General features: G+C 27.7%; 1 protein-coding gene across 2 annotated transcripts in view; it reads right to left on the bottom strand.

Moving 5' to 3' along the window:
• Positions 1–23,181, bottom strand: part of LOC113372421 (insulin gene enhancer protein ISL-2-like) — a 291,133-nt gene that overhangs the window by 115,779 nt on the left and 152,173 nt on the right. The window contains exons 1-2 of one of the 2 annotated variants that reach the window (XM_026612747.1): positions 17,530–17,664; positions 13,984–14,028 (exon numbers count right to left, since the gene is read on the bottom strand). The exons of the other annotated variant lie outside the window; for it this stretch is intronic. The gene's annotated coding sequence lies outside the window, so the exon portion shown is untranslated. Of the gene's footprint in view, positions 1–13,983; positions 14,029–17,529; positions 17,665–23,181 lie in introns of those variants that run through there. 2 annotated transcript variants of the gene reach the window in all.

The raw sequence follows: 23,181 nt of genomic DNA, 5'->3' as shown, positions 1-23,181 counted from the left end.
ATTCTACTGCGAGACCGCATAAATAATTCATTTCGTCGACTATAAGGGGACAGATTAACGTTTTGAATGTGGAATGAGACGGTGCGTCTTGGTTTCAATTTCTAGTTACTTTGTAACAATGGGATAATGTTATTCTTCAACAAGTGAATTTGCAATAAATTCCTTATAAAGCGAATGCGTTTCCTTACGGCTGCTGGCACGATGCCTAACAACGATACGAAAAATTCATAGAAGGAATTATGTTGTCCACCAAGCACATTAAAAGTATTAAATAACAAGCATATATATTAAGTAGAAGCGCTATGGACTATTTGTAACCAGAACTAGTAGTGCATGGTTTCGTGCCTTAAAGCAAATTGCTGGAACTTTCCGTACCGAAAACTAAATTATTAAAAACTTTGAAAAAATCATATTTTTGAGAAAATCAAAAATTGTTGAAAAAATGTCACTTTATTGAAAAAAATGATTTTTTCTATATTTTGATTATTTTTGAAAATTAGAGCTAAAATATCAAAGCGCGTAGTCGTCTAACGTGTAAACATTCATACAAAACCCATATAAATGTATATAAAACTTAGTATTATATTATAATCTTTATAAAATATCTGATAATACAATGAACGTATGTCTAATGTTTATTTTTGACCGCCAGCTGGCATTATTTTTCACCTTTCTTATTAAATCTCCGGAGACGCTAGACCTGTCTCTACAAAAATTTGATTATTTTGTCAATACAAGTAAAATGTTTTTTGAATTGTTTGAATCGGACGTTCATTACCATTAAAAATACCATTTTTGGCACTTTTTGCCCCGTATCTCCAAAACGGCTGGATCTGCCTTTGCCAAAAACTAATCTCCTTATCAGTAGGAATCGATTGTTTTTTTAATGTGGATCTCCAGATATATTAGTTAAGTGCAAAATGCAAGTTTAATGGCAACTTTCTGATTATTCCACAGATTAAGAAGAGTATCATAGAAGAAATACATATTATTAAAAAAAATTTGAGATATCAATATTTTGATAAGCAATTCAGTTAACATATTTATTTTGCATACATATTGAAACTAACTTAAAATTTAGAAATTTCTATAGCCACAAATTGAAATCAATCAGTTCTCATTTATTTACTGTTACAACAAGCCATTAGTTCTCCTAATAAATTTTTGCTTATATAGGTATATATATATATATATATATATATATATATATATATATATATATGTGTGTGTGTGTTTATAAATGTACAATCTGAATTTTATGTACAGAGCCACAAACACAGACAACATGGTATCTGAGCTGTGAATAGGACGCAATCAAGCGATTTTGTGTTTTCTGAATACGACGCCGTTGCTTAACAATGTTTGGTTGATGTTTGATTTGAGCTACAGAGCAGTTCTTTACATTTGATTTTTAGGGGCTATTTTTATCTTCTGACATTATACAAAAATAGTGTGAAATATAAATGACACTATATATGAAATTTGAAACGATGTCAGAAATATAAAGAATTGATATATCGCAATGTTATTTCGTAGCAGACTTTGATGTAAAACTGGTAAAATGATCAGCGATCTTAGTTCAGGTTCGTAAATTTGTACATAAGATCTACGAAAAAATCAACAAGAAACTGCTGTCAATTAGAGCAATAAACACTAATCCAGATGAATTGTTAAAATTGTGAGTTGAGTTATGTAAGGAGTAAAACAAAACTCTTCTAGTTCTGTTATCGTTGTATGCAAATCGTTATTTGACAAAATGTATAAATTGTCAAAAAATTGTTAATTGCTTCTCATAATATTTAATTTGGATCCCTTGGCTATTATAAAAAAAAATGAATCCACAAGGATCATTCCCAAGATGCACGAAAGTTTCTTAGAGGAAGAGTGAGTAATTACATCTGAGTTCAAGAGTATTTTAAATTCAGGTCAAATAAACAAATTTTCATTCTCTAAAGTAGCATCAATATAAAAGGCACCAGCTCAAATAGTGTTAAAAAAGTAAAGGTGAGTTTATAGATACGAACAAATTGGAGAAGAAATTCGAAATAAATCAATGTTATATCAGATTTTATTGGTAAATATTGCCATAACAAATTTCATAGTAAATGTTTTAATAATTTTTGCAAAAATATCATGGTTTCTGGAAAAGTGTATCAATTATCAAACAGTTTATTGTTCACTATAATTTTTCTGCAGTTTAGAGTTTGACCATTCAGTCTGTTATGATAAAGGATAATGCAAGTTTGGAATAGCAATTTTCTGATTTTTCTAGAGATTAAGGAGTGTATTGTGGAAGAAATAGATAAAACTTAGTAAAAAATTGGAATATCATTACTTAGCTAAGCAATCCAATTAACATATTTATTTTTGCATACATATTGAAAATAACTTAAAATTTAGGAGTTTCTATAGCCATAAATAAAAATCAATCAATCCTCATTCACTTTGTAAACTCGAGGATATTATTCAAACTTATAGTTTAGTTTTCCGCAAGACAGATAACGTGTCTTGCTTTCCAACCATGATATCATATCATGTACTAATTTTTCAACATTAATTGAAAAACTGTCAAAAGGTTGTTCATTATTTGTATATACTTTTTTGAAAAACTTGACTATAAGAAAAAGATTTTGTGCTTGTTGTTTTATATTATTACATACAATTTGCAACTGTCCTTTGTGGACAGCTGGTTCACAAATCTAAAGACAATATAATGATTGCAATGACTTAATAAATAAATGACAACAGTAAAAGTAGCCAATGTTAGTTCTACTAAGAGAAGGATTTTCTGTCTTACCTACAATTTTTTTAATAATTCTCGAGATTATGGAGAGTGATAATAAAATAGAAAAAAAATTTAACTCTTTGCTATACAAAAAACGTTTATATTTCAAATTGATGCTAGATAGAATATCAAAGGTGCGCGAAAAAAATGTGAAAAAAAATTTATGGAAAAAATGATTAGATACGACTACCAATGATCTTTTCCCGTGAACACCTACAAAATACACGAAATCACGGTTGCATTTTGCGACACATTCAATACCGATGTATAATGCTGATTTATAATCGCGTTACGGGCCCGTCAATGACTTTAATTAAGCGCGATGCATTTTTTTTCGAAACGCGCGACACGGCGCCAGTTTTGAAACGTCGTAATTTGGAACATGTATATAGATGCTGGTACCATGTTCTACATATGGAATGAATTTATTGAACGCCGATGTGAATACGTTCATCAAATGGTCGAATAATAAATAATTTGTGGCCTATTGTATAAAAACAAATATTTTGGAATTACTTCGGGTAATAGAATCACTGCGGCATTGATCTACTTTAGAAATATATAGCGAGGTTGCTAGAAAGTTCATAGAATGAAACTTAACCTTACAATGAATAAAATTCAATAGTGATATTTTTGTAAATAAATTATTAATATGTGGTCCACCAACAATATTTCAAAAACCATCAGTGTTAAAGATTCGTCAACAAGATTATTCAAAAGTAGAGGCACAAAATTTATAACCAACTATCACCTTGATTTTTCTGACAAGAAGTATTTTATTTCAGATCATTAGCACTGTTGTCTAATTCACTACACCTTGATATCATTTTCAAGTATAAGTTAATTTTAATTTAGATTCAACAGTTTTTTTATATAACTCTTATAAAAGCTTACACCTAAGTAGCTTAAAAAGGACCAACTGAACCTTTACACTAGAAAAGCTGAAAGAATAAAAAATAACAAACAAAAAAATAAGTTAAGTTCAAAAACGAATATCACAAGAGATAAGTGAAGTGAATAGTTATTCTAACTCTGCTGAATGTTTCTGACAAAATACCAGATCAAGGTTATATACGGTGTCATCTCTATAAAAAATGTTCTAATGAAATTCATATTTTGCATTAGTTGAATAACGTAGCTATCATTTTGTAAAATCCCTTTAACATTGAAATAAGACAATGAGCTTGTTTGCCGTCCCATTTTACCCTGCCTATGGGTGAGGTTACAAATTTTTGAAAACCAAAAAAAAAAATATATTTTTACAATGATCATTTAGTACGGAGATTTACTGAACATAGTCAGATAGTGTTATTTGCTGTGATATAATTTGATTGGTTTTTACAATATAATGGCTCAAAGTCAAATTAGACCCCTGTGCCCCGCCCTATATAATATATATAGATATACATATTAGTCCTGTGTTTAAACAAAAAACTTCTGTTTTTTAATAATTTTTTTTTATTCTATTCATCCTTTTTCAGAAATATTTATATTTATTTAACGTATTTTTATATTTATTCCCATATATACACAAGGAAAATTTAATTTTTATTATAACAATGTATGTAACTTCCGTAAGTATACGTACGTGAATAATAAATTGGAACGATTCAAAATACTCAAATATGATGTGGGCGAAAAATATAATGAGGCTCCCTGTACACACTGCACAAGAAACGTGACCGAAAATAAATTGGATTACTTTCCTTCGACACAAAATTCAATTATTTTACTATACGAAAGTATTAGTATATATTGTTCCGATATATGGGAAAATTATTAAAAAGTATATACATCTAACGATAAGTTGTCAGAAAGAATTCTAGATCTGATCGAAAGTTCTCTTACTTCATTCTAAAACAAAAATAGTTATGCGAAATTATAAAAATATTATTACGAAGAAATTGGAATAAAAATATTATATATTTTTATATGTCAATATAGTGATATTGATCGTCTCAATACTGGTGATTGACTATAAATTTTAATAATTTGGAACAAAATTAGTTTTTTCCATGAAAACTCTATCCAGATATCTAAAATGTCATATATATACAACGAATACAATGAGAAAATTGTAGAGCAGAATGTAATTACATTTATTCCGGACTAACGATCACGAAACCATTTAGAAAAATAAGAAATAGGATTATCGGAAACGAGAAATTGTAATATATTGCGAAGACTGTTTAATCTGCAGTTACTTACTAAACTGTATGAAAGATCAAATCTCTAATATAAGCTGACCAAGTCCAGAAAATATGTTATTCTGGTAATGAACTTGATATTAGATGGAAAATAAATTTTTATGTATATATATATATATATATATACTTATAAATATAGACTATATAATTCTAAACTTAGTAACTTTCCTACAAGCTTATCACGTATAGCTATCAAAAATATGTTGCACTATTAGGATCAATCTATCTTAAATTCTTTATAAATTATATGTGTTTAAGATATGGCTTTATAAATATTATTTTAAATCAAAATTATCAACTAAATATCGATCAGATGTTTCTAAAATTATTTAAGAATGTCTGAATTCGTATATATTCAAATTCATTTTCTAACATTAAATCTAAAACTTTGTTCTGAATTTTTTCATGAAACAGAGAGTACCCAAACATTTAAAATTCATAGTTCAACAAAAAGTCTTAATTATTGAAGACTTGAGACAATTATATATGTTATATATAATATTATATATAAAATTATACTTAAATATTTTTATAGTGATTCTGGAAATAATATTTACGGTTACGGTTCCAAGTTTAATAAATAAAATGATTCAAACACAATAATAACCGAGAAATGGTAATAGTTTCAAAAATGCTCTTGGTTGTAGGTACTTAAAAGCTCATAACTTCCAAACAACGTGCGATTTTTTTTTCTAATTTTTTTTAGGACTCTCAAGGTCAATATCATCCTGTTTCAACTTGACATTAGGTTCTGCAAAACCCTGAATTTTAACCAAATAAATAATTAGGTTTAGTTGAAAAAAAAACAATCATAATGAAAAATTATAAAATTTTAATTAATGTAATTAATGCAATTTTAATTACAAAATTGTACATGCACTGAATGCAAAATTATAAAAAACTACAACCTATATATCTATAAAGAAATAAATATATACACATTCAATAGCAATTATGGAAAAAATAGACTTCTACAGCCTTCTCCTATAAAACAAAGCCTAACGGCATTTTGTTTAGGGACCGGAGATAAGAGATAAGCGGAAGTTTTATTCGGGCTCAATACCAAGGCAAGACTTACCCAGGCAAAAGACCTAGTTTGGTATACGTATACGTAAAAAAAAATAATATCAAATAAAATTAAATAGGAATATGTAATTAAACACTCATATTATTTTAAATAAATAATTAAACTTTACAATTTTACAACTAGTTAATTGTAATCAACAAAATAATTGAATTTCAAATTACATTAGAAACATTACGGGGTAATAGGCGTTTCTATACATGCTTACACTCAAATATATATATATATATATATATATATACATATTGATTCAAAGATATATATGTACGTAGCTCAGAGCTAAGCGGAGACAGCAACTAGGGTCTAATTAGCCAAGACTAGTTCAATACATTTAATTGGATCACGCCAAGCGTACACCGTAGCAGTTACGAGAACTCTCAACTTCTGATTCAGTGGTGTATCGCTATTTTGATGCCAATGACAACGAGAATTCATGAAAGGAAACGATTACCATAAAAGTATATGATATATTTTAAAAGACATCTGATTTACGCAGTTACAAATCGAAAGATAAATCATTGATTTCTGTTACGTGTTACGATGATCCTAATCTGCAGTTTTTAGTACTTTGAAGCTGAGATAATCCAAAATTTTACGAGTCTTGCAGAATTTATTATACACACTTTTTTGTACATATTTGATTACTATTCTTAGTGTCTCACTTTTAAAATCTCGAAGCCCTTTAAATCTAATATGCTCCTTAATAGGCCTATCACCATACACCTTAACCAAAAAAGGCACTTAAACCACCAAATTATGGACAAATTTTGTAACAATCCTATCATTTTTTTGCCAAATTTTAGTCCTTTATTTAATAAACAAATATTTCATCTTAAAATACTGGAAGTACGAAACCTTTACAACTCCGAAGTCAAATTTGGAAAACCATCACCATGTGTTGCGTAATTGTAGAATTTTTGCACAGTACTGTAAACAATTTACAAGAACTTGACAAGGATTTAAAAAAAGGCTACTGTGACCTTTTTTTTTTACTACCTCGATTTTACTAGATAATAACTCAATGGTGATCCTTTCTTATGTGATGTGTAGTTATTCACATTTTTCTATTTGTGATGGATTATTTACATGTTTCTAATTGTGATGTGATATATAATAACAATGCTTTCAAATATTTTTTTTACTCAGGAACATATTTGGATCTATATTTTCAAGTAAAAATCAATATCAATATTATTTGATATTAACGAGAAGTTAGACACGAAACCTTATGGTTGCAAAGCTGAGGCTTTTATCGCTTTACTACGAATGCTACAAATTATACACATAGTACTTCTATTTTTATTATTACTAATGTAATATTGTTATTGATATTATGATTAATAATATTATTATTATTAATATGGTATGATACCAATTTGAAAGTAACGAGGGATTTGAACTCAAAACCTTATGGCCGAGACACATACCAGAGCACTAGAAATGTTATTTAAGCCTTTATATATTTTGTTAAATTTACTACAGGCACACTAAAACAATGTCTAAATTATTATATTAAATAAAAAAAATCAAGAAATTATTCTTAATTAAATGAAAAACTCACGAGAATGTCAAACAAACCATCACCAATGGTGCATTTAAACATATCAATCATTTAAACATTTACACATTATTTATTAGTTATATAACATCCATTTGTTTTATTATATTTAGTACAGGCAAATGTAATTTTTTAAGTAAGATTATTTTTCAAAAGAAACATTGAACAACTTTGACAGATTTCAACCGATTGCGTTGTTACATGTTGTTTTTCGATCCTAGCTGGAAAATATTGTAAGGCTTTAAATTTGATAATAGAAAAAGTTCATTAATATTTATTTGAAATTGTTCAGGTATTCAACATTTCTATTGCCCACTAGCGCACCCTATAGTAGTTCCAAATTATCAAAAATAAATTATATATTTTCAAAATCATTTTTGTTCTTATTTAGATTTTTTGCAATTTGGAAAGTGTGTATTTATGGAAAAAGCAACGTATATAGTTCCAAATTATTAAAAATAAATTTGATTTCAAAATCATTTTTGTTATTTGGATTCCTTGTTAAGATCACAATAAATATATAGCAAAATCTTACTACTATCTAAAATGTTAATTTTCTGTAAGTTTGTTCCCGATATCCCGACTTCACCACTCTGTACATTAGTAGCAACATATCTGTAATTAGCGCATTTCATCTTGTTTTACGTTATATTGCGAAACGGCGCAATGTTTTCAATAGCCGTGCGGTTGAGCTCAGGCTACAAGACTTCGTCTCTATAATTAGCTATTTACTTGCTTGAATGAGCGGGAAAAAATATATTACATGTCCTCATAACCAGAATATAACATAACATTCTGCTACTGTAAGGACTATACACGGACTTTGTGTTGAATCTGCCAATTTGCTTAATACGGCTCTATCTTAAAATCTACAGACTAATCACACTAATTGGCGTAACTCGGATGTAGACCTCGGGCTGAGAATAAAGAGGTATGTCGAAGATGCTGCCGGAAAGGTTGCAGATACATCTACATTTTTTAACTCCATTTAGTAAATATTTATTTTTCAGAACCTAATATAAAACAACCTAATAATTCTTGAATGAAAGATTTTGTATAACTACTAAAATTTGACATACTAAAAGTATTGAGAGCGGAACACATATTTTGCAATCATTTGTAAAAAAATCAGAAAATCACAGATATAAGATGATAAATAGATATTCTTGTATTTATGCATTTTTTATATTTTGTGAAATAGTTTAATCTTGTTATGGGGGCCCCCAAAAAATAATTGCCACAAAGAAACGCTACGCCCCTGAAATACATATATATATCTGATTTGTATTTGCTTTATGATGAAACAAAATATTCTTCATATTTAAATTAATTTTATAAAAATTATTAAATATTTAAATATAAAATCAAGTTCTTTGTTTTAATATTTTTAATAGCTATCCATACGTTTCAACTCCAAAATTTACTCTTCTTCAGAAGACACATTCTCTTCTTCAGCGGATATAAAATATTTAGATACTGAACATGAAAACGGATTCAATAAAAATGATATTTTCTTAGTGGAACAGAATGAGAAATAATTAATTAATAACGAAGGATTAACAGTGAATGCATTACTTTCAGTTAGTTGAAATTTGAGAAATTGTTTGATATTTAAAAAAAAAAGAGAAATATTGTAAAATTTTGAATGAACTTGATAAAGAAAACATCTCGTTTACTAATTGAACTATCAGTATCAACAGGATACTTTATCGGATTAAAGCTTTCCCGTTTGATCTTCATTCAACAATCTATTTATCAGGTATTATTTTTCTATAATTAGCTTCTGATATAATATCAATTGCTTTTGACAGCTTAGTCAAGAAATAATGTATAATTGCAAGTTGCCTATCACTTTTGATATTTTTATGATAAATTAGTATTTAAGGCTTTTATAGGATTTGTGTCATATTACTTTTACTGTCTATAGATGTTGTAAAAAGGCAATAAACATCTTAATTTTCCTGTAATTTATGTGTGAATTTGACTCAATTGACTATCCAATTTTAAGTTGAACCCTTCATTACTTTACCAATTAATATGAATTTATTAGGTAGCTTCGTTTCAATAGATATTGATATAAATAACACATTTTAGTTAAATCATTTCAAGAAGAATATCATAAACTTATATTATTAGAGAAATGCACCTCGTATAAAGGAATTAATTTATAAATGTTAAAGAAATAAATCTATACAACAACATATATTTAACTTTACATATTAAGAAAAAACGATATTATTAATGATTGTGACCCCAGACAAATATGATCTAATGTTAACTATATGATGTCAACATTCATGAGAAAGTGCATGTGGATGCGTAACTATTAAGGAATAAGTTCGACTGGCCTTGATTTTTAAAAAACTATACTAAAGAAAAAATTCATGTATCATGTATATATTCAAACTACCTCCATGCTGAATTGCGAAACAAGAAATCGAATACAATAACATGCTTTAGCGCGAATAAATGCGGTAATTGCGACCATTGTACGGCGGGATAAAGACGTGCCGATGTGTTATGTATGCGCACGCGATTCCAGGTTGTATGTATTCGAATTATTATATGTATAGGGAAATGAATTTAAAATAATTTGTTTTGTTTATACTGTATTCTGATCGCTATTGAAAAAAAATATCATGACACAAAAAATTAGAAAACGAACGACAATTTTCATGTCGATTCAAGCAGCAATTGCTGCTGCCTTAGCTACCTTAAGGTATCTTGACATAAGACACTTTATACACCATAAGTTCATAATGATATGAGATTAACAAACTCATTACATATTTAAAAAAACCGCATCATTAACAAAAACAAATCACTAATGGAAATGAATGATTATACAAATAAATAAACATCTATGCAATCTTAATTCCAATAATAAAAAAACGCTTAGTGATTTGGATTGCCTCCCCATTCAAAGATACAAAATCTATATTAATTAGATAACAAAATCATAATGATAAATTTTATTCAATTTTGTTTCCAAGATAATTACACACGCAAAATTAAAATGAGCACAGAATTCAAAAGAATGTTTCAGTAAAAAATCCAATAAAAAGTAATAACATAAAAAATGAAAGTTCATTTTTCATTGCTTGAATATGAGACATAAGACTAAATTAAATTTGACAAAAATATCCAAGTTGCTTACTGAATTTAATTGAGATTAAAAGAAATATTTTTAGCTTTTTAGCTTAAAGATTTATTGGTCATATATGACGACTGTTAGTAAAAAGATACCATTGTCAATAATATTAACCATATTTACTAATAATGAGATTACGAAAATATTTAATGTAATTTATTTTTACTTTTTAATGTTCTGCAATTAGACCAATTGTCAGTAGGTTTAGCTTAAAATTTTTACAATAATTTTGAGAAATGACAATCAAATACAATAATTTCAAATCTATATTAAACCGATCAATCATAATTTGAATAAATTAGCAGATCAGTTTATATTAGAACAAGTCAATATCGCACGTATGTTACATTTACTCCTATAATGGTGATAGCAAGTGTTCGAACCTGACTCGCTGCTATCATTAAGCTCTTTTTCCTCAAATAATACGTTGAATGTTAATTTTAAAGCTTTCCATCCCTGATATTTTCCATACCATTATGCCACAACCAGTCACTAATTCTCATTAACTGGATTGGGAGTTCTCACGAATTCAACCTTCTAACCGACGAGCTAGCCTACATATACTAGAAGCAAACCAATTTGAACTATGAGCTGAAAAGTCAGCAATATTTAATAAATGGTATTGAATTTTAATTATGTTTGTTCGGAACTATAATATTAATCAATGCTTGTTTGTTGAAACGAATAATTATTCAATTTGCAAATGAGCATTTATGCAGAAATTCACAAAGAAAATTCTCAACATTCTAGGCGGATTGTAACGATTCAAGTTCACATATTCAAGCATAAATAATATCAAATTTAACGGTAAAAAATATGTATTTTATATCTATTTTATATAGAAACTAATATGTGTTAGTTTCTTAAAAACATTGACGTATCAGCAAGGTAGACGTATATTATCCAACTCTAAATGAAATTAGAAATCATGATTAATTATGCGACAATGTGAAACATTGCTATATTGTTATAACATGTGATAATGAAATACATACTAAAAATTTCATAACTCACTTTTGTATTTCCAAAGAAAATATCTCAGTGGTATCGTAAAATCTACACATTACTGATTTAGTATATTTATGAAATACTATTAGTTTTCTAAAATACTATTAAAAAAGTATTAGTTGTCACACGTATTGTTTTTTGGCAAAGTATTTGGTAATTAAAAACATGTAAAAAATTAAGTATTGTGTTTTCTTTTTATAATCAAGTGGATTTCACACATTGAATATATGCCAATCAAATTTCATCGAAACAACCCAAATTAGCTTTTATTGTCTAAAATTAAAAAATCGAAAATAGAAAATTCTAAAACTAGATGATATACTACACATGATATTTTAAAATTAAATTACAGACTTATAAACAATATGAAAAAATAATTAAAGCAGATTATCGATATGTTCCAATAACGGATAATTAAAAATTTATATTATGAAGTATTTATTGGAAATATCTGTCGAGGCATGCAGTAGATTTCAAAATTAGTTATATTTGTAGAAAAAAGTCAATGTACGCAATGAATATAAAATGAAAATCAAATTTGATCGGAACGAAACGTAGAGAAAAGTCACCAAATACGGAATATCATTTTGTTTTTGAGATATAAAAAAAATCATTAATTAAATCATTTTAATGTTTTTACTAATCATATTATGTAGTAATAGTACGACTATTTATATTACTACACAGCAGTCTTTAATCAATTATATTAATTGTCAATTAAAATCTAGCACAAGAAACAAAATTACAAATGAGTATCCAAATACGAAATAGGTACCCATATATGGAATATAAGCATAAATCAATATAACAATAATAAAAATGGACATTGATATCTTTGAGATCAATTAAATAAATATAAAATATTGTGATAAATGAAAAAAGTTATGTAATTACTTGCAAAAGTCACAGATCCAAGTATTAAACTCTGGACCAGCACAATCATAATATGACCAGAGCCCACAGAGGTTTCTTCTTCACTATCACTGTTTCAAATTTGGTGACTTTCCTTTATTAAATTTGCTTTTATAGATAAGATTTCATGAAATTTAAAATTGAATAATTTTGAATCTGGGTGATCCTGCATTTCGAAATCAAATAACTATAACTATATAATATAACTATAAGCAATATGAATTTTTCTTCAAAAGCAGATAATTGATATGTTCACAAATCTATAAAATTTACGTCTTGAAAATTTATGTTATTAACGCATGAATTTTCTCTTTAGTATTTATGTTATTAAAAACTAATTTGATTTTAGAAATTCTCATTCTAATCAACAGTGAAGCGCACAACCATTGGGTAATCATTTGATCCTTTTTTCCTTATGCATGTTTTTCTCAAAATCACTGAATGTTCTTTTTTATTTAAAATAGCGTAAAATAATCCATAAAAAACAAATACATAAAAAAATATCTTATTCCATTATTTTGTTTCAAAGTACGTTATATTTGGCGCCTGCCTTAGCTATTTCCCGGTAGATTTCCGCCCCTGCGTCCGACCCATACCATGGCTCCGGAAAACCCGCTGAACCCGCCGTACATTACCGGCTATTGTATGAACAAATTAATTAATAATATGGAAACGATAGTACAGCTATATATGTATACTCTTTTTAGATTTATGAATCCAATTACTAAATTTGCTCTCAGCTCCGGTATTGAGTTAATTAATAAGTTTCTTTAATTAAAATAGTTTCGTTATTTTACTCAAGCATGGAATTCGTTCTTAAATCAGGAAAAAATCTCGCTGAATGGATTTGTTTAATTTGCAATGAATTTAATTAATAATTAAACTTTGTTTTATTTCGAAGCGACTTTTATACACATTCTCGCTTTATGTGTGCTTGTGTATAATTTATTTTCTCTAATTATCGTGTATTAATTAAAATTGTAAGGAGCGCGCTTGTTTAATTATAAGTTATAAATATTATTTGTTTTATTACCCTAAATTACTTGGAGTTATATTAAAAAAGTTCGTGTAACTTATAAACAATGCCGGCTCTTCGGAGAAAATTATAAAAGTATATGAGTTCAACGTGAAATGTAATTTAACGAAAATGTTCGTGCTATATCGTCTGTATAATAATTCTTCTTTGTTGCAAGAAAATAAAATACACTGGGGATAATTATAAGATAACACATTGATAATTGTATTTTGATAATCAATAAAAAATGTAATAAAGCTAACCTTGAAATTGTGTCCCGGAAGACGAACTAAGCGTTAATTACATACCTGTAACAAAGAAAAATATATTAGTTAAATTCAATTATTCCAAACAATTACAGTCATTGTACACACACACACACATATATATATATATATATATATATATATATATATATATTTGTATATATATATATATATTATTGCAATGTTAATTTGCAGCCAAATCGTCGAGTTCAATAAGCAATTGAACTATTTATTTTCATCATGTTTTCACAATATCTAAAAGAGCTTATCACACAGTTACAAAAAAAAATAAATTTAAAATATATTATAGAATTAAAAGAAATTATACAAGTAAAACATGAATATATACCACATATATATATATATATATATATATATATATATATATCTATATATATATATATATATATATCTATATATATATATCTATATATATATATATATATAACTATCAAGATATATATATATATATATATATATATATATATGTTTAAATTGAGTTTAAAATTGGGGAGTACCATCACCAAAAATAGTATGAGAGTTTTTTTTTAAGTTTATTTATTTAAAATCCATACGTTTCGACTAGCATCTTAGCCATCATTCAGTGGTAATCAAATTAACTATAAAAATTTAAACTAAATAAATAATATGTAAAAAATTTCATATAAAAACAATAATAATAATAATAATATTAATAAATCACAAATTTGTATCCTAATATAGCGTATGAAACCATTATTAATCACATGTGACAAACCATGGTATGGGTTTGTGCACATTGATAAAATATATATTTTTTAACATCACAAATGGTAAAACACACTAATAACCTTGATAACAAGTTGTCGAAACTATGTATTTACTCTTCGGAGTTTAAGATAGAAATGTTACATTTTTTCTTAAAGCAGTTTTTAGCATGTGTTCAAATTTTACGGAAAATTTAAAAAGCGATGGGATCTTGTCATTTTTTAAGAAATTTTGACACGCTATTAAGAAACCATGTGTTTGTTTCATTCAGGGCCGTATTGTGGAAGCGTTTGTTTATGACCCTGTTATTATGCAATTGCAAAACAACCTCTAGCATATCTTCTTTTAATTACGTTCTTTTCAAAATGTAAAATTTTAGGGTTGAAAAAATCTATATTATGGTTCAAATTTAAATTATTAAAGCATACTAAAGCGTATTAATTATTAGAGCATATTACAAATTTAAACCATAATATAGATTTTATAGTTATTTAATTTTTATAGTTAATTACCGCTGAATGATGTTTAAGATGCTAGCCGAAACGTATGGATTTTAAATAAATAAACTTTTAGAAAAACTCTCATACTATTTTTATCGATGTTACGTCCGAATTTTAAACTCAAATCAAACATATATATATATATATCAACATCAAATTCAAGACTATTCAATATAAATATATATATATATATATATATATATATATATATATATATATATTAGAGCGAGTCGATTTGTATGGATAAAAAGACGCTTAGGCACATATGATTTTTGGATATAAGGAATCAAAATAAGATACTTTGCTGAAAAAATCATATCTCTAAATTCTGATGTCCTGTGCATTGACCATTGCATTAGAATTCATTTTAGAGACATGGTTTCTTTAGTATAGTTTTATTTTGATCCATAGAATCCGGTAGAATAGAATAAAATCATATGGACCTAGGTGACTAAAATTGACCTGCCCGAATATATATATTTATATTATATATATATATATATATATATTACTACATATATATACATATATATATATATATATATATATATTCGATTCGTTTGTGTTGCCTACATCTTTATGAATTGTGAGACGGGCGGAATGAGTTGGCGAACACACAAGTAAGCGCGCGGCGACTCGAATGCGTCGCTAATGAAATTTAGCGCATCTGAATGAAAGCGGATGTAATTACACGTCAAGGCATGGGTTAGCGTGATTAATCGAACCAGAGTCCTTTGCCCGTGTGTGTTCTGTGTCCTGTGTCCTGTGTCCTGTGTCCTGTGGACGGTGGACGTTGCTAACACGGAACGGCGACATTCGAACATACGAAAAAATATCAATAGTCACTTTGAAAATTCACTGACTTCGCGCTGATTAAATTGAAACAAAGCAGACGGTACATTGCCACGACGGAAAATAGAAGTGTTTAAAAGTGTGCAATTTTTACATTACATTAACAAACATATAGAGATATATGATCAAACATATGCAAACACGTTGTACCCGAACGTATTCTTTGCTGTAAACCACCTTCGAATTAATTTGGTGGTGTGGGAATGAATTTTGCTGAATGGCTAAAGAAATACCTATGAATTGAAAAATCTTTGCGATAAACATTCTTGCCATAATGTTTTAATTGTTTTAATAATGATTTAAAATATATTATATTGAATTTGGAATGGTGTAGAAAGTTACGCAAGATGATCTGCATGATGTATGAGAAAATTTAAAAATTAAACTTTAAGTAGTTAAATTCTGAATCGTTGTCTTTAATGTTTATAATTTTTTCTGAACAAAACAACATAATTTCAATATAAATATCAACTCTCATAAAAATCCAAGTTAACAGTTAGCTATGCATACTGATGCGAAATACGAATTTGATTTTTTTCGATATTTTACAAAAATATACTGAGAAATGTCATTTGAATGTATAAAAATTTTATTGTTAAAAATACACATTTGACTGTTGAGTATTACGCTGAAGATAGGGCATACCATGGCTTCAAAAGGTCTATAATTTATGAAATAAAGTGAGTAATTAAACTAAACAACAGTGCTAACAATAAAAAAATCTACCAACAAAAGAAAATACTTTTGTTATGGATTCTCAAACATTTCCTGATCGCGACATCGTAAGAATCAATGTGATGGCTGGTTATACATTTTCTTCCCTCTACTTCCAATTACTACTTTTAAAAATTGTTAATTTTACTTGCTTTTGATATAACTACCAAATTAATTTTCTTCAATCTTAAAATGATTTTCCTATTTGTAATCGCCGAATAATAAGCCTCGTCTTAAGTATTTAATCAATATTCATCAGCGATTTCGTTAAATAAAACACATAAAACTTATAACTTAGGATTTGATGTGGTACATTACACTGATTACCTAACCTGCGCGGTAATTCTGTGTAATTTCACGTGAAACTATAATTAAATTCCGAGTATATATACCTACACACTTCGAACCGTAAATGTGCACATGCGTCGTTGAAGGACAGTGCAAGGTCCGGGGGAAATTTTTTAATCGAACTGCAATCCTTCGAATAAAGGATAACATTCCTTAATTTTTCTTAAACTAATAATAATGTTATTCTAAAACGATTTGAATAATGCATTTGATTTAAAAAATTGTTATTAACGTATGTAAATTGTAGTTTTTAAAATGAAGTATACAAAAGATAATAGAAATAATCAATAAAATTATTTATGACGTGTTTCATTATACATATAGTAATATTCACAAGTGTCTTAAAAAAATAACAGTTAACCTATTGTATTGAAATAATTACTTCTAAAATACAATGTCTGTCACAAATCTTCTGACCATTCAAAAAGCGTAAGAGCAATAACTACACTTGTAGGTAAACACAGGTTGATAACATTATAAATATTTATTTGTACACTTAAACTACACGATAATGTTTTCTGGAGGGCAAAATGCAAGTGAACAAATTTGATAGCAAGTACAGGTTTTATACCTGGTCCTTAGCATCGTGGACATATTTTATTGGTTGTGATACCATTGGCTGCCATTAAAGTGGCGGTCATATGAAGGGTTGTTATACACTATTTAGTATTAATTTCCTGCAGGGTAAGTTATTGTAATCGTCAAAAAATCAAAAATATTTTTTTGCATATCTTTACGTTTTTGAACATTTTGGCATACTTTAAAAAAATGGGTGTGTGCATATGTGTGTGAATCTGTGAATACAATTTTTTGCCAACAACCATCGGTTGGAATCAACCGATTTGAATGATTTAAAAGGCAATCGATTCTTACTGATAGGGAGACGTTTTGATTAGATTTTGGCAAAGTCAGATTCAGCCGTTTCGGAGATGCGGAGCAAAGAATGCAGAAAATACAAAATTTTGATAGAAAACAGCATCCGATTTGAATGACTCACAACACAAAATTCGTAATGCTAAGAAAGCGTGGTTATTAGTTTTTGGCAAAGACAGGTCTAGCCATTTCTGAAATATAAAGCTTAAAGTGCAAAAAAGCAGGTTTTGGGATAACAAATCATCAGAATTGAATGTTTAAAAACATGTTGCTTGTGTTGGCAGTATAAAGAGTCTATCAGTTTTTAGGGAAGACAGAGATTTTTTTTTCATTCCAGAATTTAAAAAAATTGTTTACATATTTCAAAAATTATTTCAGTTTAAATGTCGAAAACGATTCGAATTTTGATTTTAATTCCAACTAATATGCAAAAGCTCACTTATATAATTCAAATAAATAATTTTATAATTTTTGTAGTTTAGTTTATATAATTCTTATAAATATTAGATAAGGTTCTTCATTTTATTTTCGGTTCATTAAGTTTTGCTTATTTATTTTTCATATAAACTTATATGAATGTGGTCATCTAATTTATAAAATCTTATATTTGTCTATAAAATACAAATCATAAAAGTTACAATTTTTATAATATCTAAAATAAACATTAGAAATTTTTTGAATATTTTATTAACGGGAAGTTCCAGCAATTTACCTTAAGATGCCTTGCACTGCTAGTTTATATAGCTTAATAATAAATTAGTTTAATTTTACTTTAACAAAATTTTCACGTTCTGTAAAACTTTGATTAAAAGAATGCTGTTTCAGTAATCTATTGTGGCCCCTGAGAAACATAATGTTTTCCGTCCCTGTCACAGATTGCACATAGGGTCATACATGCACAGTGCTCCTATGCGCCTTAGCAAAACCATTATGCAATATCGAAGTGATAGCATTAGATTAAAAGCGAAACTCTGTCAATGAAATAGATTAGTCGCATACTGGGAGGATTTCCCAGTGTTGGTTTGTAAATTGCTTACTTGTGTACATGCAACGAATGGGGGATTTGTAATGCACAGTTTATTGTTTCAGAACGTTCAAGTAAAGTTTAAAAGTTGTTCTAGAGATTATTTAGACATTACAATTCAAAAACTAGTATGTAGTGGCATCGTGCTTTAAGGCAAATTGCTAGAACTTCCCGTACCAAAATTAATTTTTTTAAAAAAGATTCAATTTTCTTTGGAATTTTGGGAGTTTTAAATTTTTTGAAAATAATTGACCTTATTGAAAAATACGCATACATCCATTTTTTCTAAGGTACATATCCTTTTTTTCTAAGGTATGCCAAAATTAGAAACTTGTGAAACGTAAAGACGTATAAAAAATATTTTCGATTTTTTTACGATTACTATGTGAATTACTACTAAGTGAACTTAGGAAACCGTTCATGTTAAACATTTCAGACTGCGGTTGGAGATAAATTTAGCCCACAGACCTGTCGAGTATAGCAACCAGCATCATTGTTGCTATAATATATTTTTTTCTTAAATATGAGTAATTATACTTAAGTAGCCATCCTGCATTATATGTGAAATATACTTTTTATGGCGAACGTTTAAATTTTCCATTTCACATTTCACATTTCCATCCTTACCAACTCGATTAATTCAATTTAAATAATTGTTTGTTTCATATTTCTGAAATTATATGAAGTTTTTAATACAGTTTACATTGACGAATGTGTTAAATAATATATTATTAGACTTTTTTCTCTCTTGTGATATCAATTTTCCATTAAAAAAAATCATAAAAATATTAAGCACAGCTCCAATCTATCGCTAATAATTAAAAATGCACTATATGTTTTTACGATTGCATTAAGTTTCGCAAAATCGAATCCACTGATTAAATAAGGTAGACAAACCAAATAGGGATTTTACGACCCCATGACTAAAACAATTTATTAATTATCCATTGTGTTTTATTATGGCTCATTGTTTTCCAATATTGGTGAGTAAAGTTTAATTTCATTTTAGCGTTTGCTGAAATTAAAAAAGCTAAACAATCATTCTTAAATTTTTTATTTCAATATTGCAATAATGCAATAATTGCATTATATTAGAATGTAGTGAATATATTCAGTATATAATAAACTCATTTAATAAATTAGGTAAGAATCTCAAAATTCGAGATACTCAGCATTCGAGATATAGTAGGGTGTTATTACCATATGTAGGTTTTGAGACAACTTTACGGTATCAATATACAAGTATTTACAGACTTACAGCTGGGTATTTCGAATTTCGAAGTAAGCTTACTATAATGACTGGACTATTTCTTAAAATTCGAAAAAACAAATGGAATTTACTCATGTTATTTCCATAAGAAATTTTGATTGACGTGCGGACTATCTTGAAGTTAATATTATAAGTTATCGTATCGTATCAATGTCGTTCAAGAACTTCGATCGTTGGTTCCTGTGACCGCATATCATAATAATGTAGGCAATCCTTGGTCAGATCGCAATTGGAAACAATAACACTAATCCAGCAGACGCTGTATCCACTGCAGACCACGCACCGGGATCAATTAATTAATCATTTCACTCAGTCTACGCTGAAATGCTATTACATTATACCGAATGCTAAACGTATGCGAACGACGTGAACCATACTATATTGACATCGACTGTATATATATATATATATATATATATATATATATATATTATATATATACTACATGACCCGACATACGTCCTGTACCCACGTCTACAATTCAAAAGTTCCAAATTTCTTAATATCCTATTCTATACTTTTTATTATCTTATTTGATGTCCTGTCTTTGTGATTCATTTATAGTTTTAGCATAAGCAGTATAAGAAATTAAGAAAAAAATAATATAGTATCTGCGGTAAAAGAACATAATCACACTTGATTTTACCACACAACATCAATAATTCTATAATTTAGTCTATAATTTCATAATTTCGTACGATATATTCGTTGCTATTTGACAATTAAAATTTCTAAAATACATTTTTATATCCAAATAATTTAATAAACATTATAGTTTATGTTCAAATCTTGGGTAAAATAATTTGTAAAGTCTAGTTCAATGAGCACTCTTCAAGATCTTGCTAAATATTCCATATCCAATGATAAACAAATGAATTTTTGACACATGAAACAAAATTCTAAACTAGTCGTGTGTATGGCATCGTGCCTTAAGGCAAATTACTTCTCGTACCATAACGAAATATAAATCATTCAAATCGGACGTTTAGTTCTCTCAAAAACTGCCATTTTTTGCACATTTATCCCTGTATCTCCGAAACCGCTAGATCTGCCTTTGCCAAAAACTAATCACCACTTCTCCCCGTCATTAAGAATTGAATGTTTTTTTGGATCATTCAAATCCGATGCTCCGATCTCTCAAAAACTCAATTTCTATTTTCTGCATTCTTTGCTTTGTATCTCCGAAACGGCTAGACCTACCTTTGCTAAAAACTAATCAGCACATCTCTCTAACAGTAGGGAATCGAATGTTTTTTGAACCATTCAAATCGGTTGATCCGCGCCTGAAAACGTGGGCTAAAAATTGTATCCATACATACATACATACACACACACATCCATATTTTCTGAGGTATGCCAAAATATTCAGAAACCTTCAAAAATTTTAGATTTCGATTTTTGGACGATTACAATTACTTACCATACGGGAAGTTAATAATTTTTTGATAAGTAGAAATATTTTTTTGATTTGTTAAATAATTTAGTAAAGTAAACCAAAATGCTAAAAAGTTTAAAAAAATAATCTATATGTGATTTGGGACTTATTGCGTTATTTATAAAACTGAATTATATAATTTCATCTGCCAACATATAAGGTTGACTGTATCTTATTTAATTTCTGGCACATCTCACCTGCTTTTTGGTAATAATGATATAGACATTACATTTTTTTATATTATATCTTAATATTATCTAGGCTCATAATTTCAGCTAAATTCAAATTTCAAGTGAATTGACATTTCTAGCAGATGACAGTTCAAATGTTTTCAATGTCAAACGATCATAAGTGGTTTTTTGTAATTTTTGCAATTTATTTTTACAATATCACTATAGTTTGATCGTTCATTGAATCTTAAAAATTTTCTGTGACAAACTCTAAAAAGTATGAATAACCGTTTAGGAGAAGTATCAGATCATCCGTACAGAAGAATTTATATATGATATATATATATATATATATATATATATATATATATATCTTTGTATATATAATATCTAGATAAATATTTCAATTCTAAAACTAATTTTCTATATAATTAGACCTGACAAATGCACCCGTTTGTCCGTTCCGATTATTATAGTATCTCGTTATTTGTGGAACACAAAAACGATCCATGTCACTTGCGATGCTAATGTATCAAATCTACTGGAAAATGAATACACAGTTCGATGTGTATGGATTCAGAAATAATATCCAACTCAATTTATATATATGGATCGACTGTGAATTAATTGAATCATACGCTATAGTTAGCAAATAATAATTAAAGATAACAATCGATACAGATGGAGTGATTGGATTTGAACATCACTGTTGCCGCAGAATTAACGAAATTAATTCAAACCTCTTGGAAACAAATAGTTGATGCATATATTAGTTGTTCTTTGCATTATTGCTAAATATAATATATGTCGCAGATAATTAATGTAGTAATTAATGCAGGTGTTTACCCTATTTTGAATGTTGAATAATTAAACGAAATAATTTATTTAATATTTTAATTATAATTATCATAATTAATTTAGAGTAAGATGGTGCACAAAGGTCCACTGGATTTCAAGTAATTATACTGTCTAATTTAAATGAAACTATATCACAACACATAAACATATCAAACAAGCTTAATCATAAAATAATATCAATTCTTAATCATAAAATTATATATTTTATCATTTTCCTAAAATTTGGCCCTCTTTACTTAGTCTATGGGCTAACAGATACATTGTCTTAGTTTTAATTTCAAAGAGATTTTACGAAATAACAGCTACAATACTCAACCAATGCAAAATATAAATTTTATGTTAATTTACACTGTATATATAGGATTATATTATATAACCTTAATTAGATAATTTGTCAGAAATAT

The sequence above is a fragment of the Ctenocephalides felis genome, unplaced genomic scaffold, assembly GCF_003426905.1.
Source record: "Ctenocephalides felis isolate EL2017-DRISC unplaced genomic scaffold, ASM342690v1 CF-g0.4_SCAFFOLD_01604, whole genome shotgun sequence".
NCBI classification, from domain to species: Eukaryota; Metazoa; Arthropoda; class Insecta; order Siphonaptera; family Pulicidae; genus Ctenocephalides; species Ctenocephalides felis.
The sequence above is the reverse complement of the archived record's forward strand: the minus strand, read 5'-3'. Positions and strand labels throughout refer to the sequence as shown.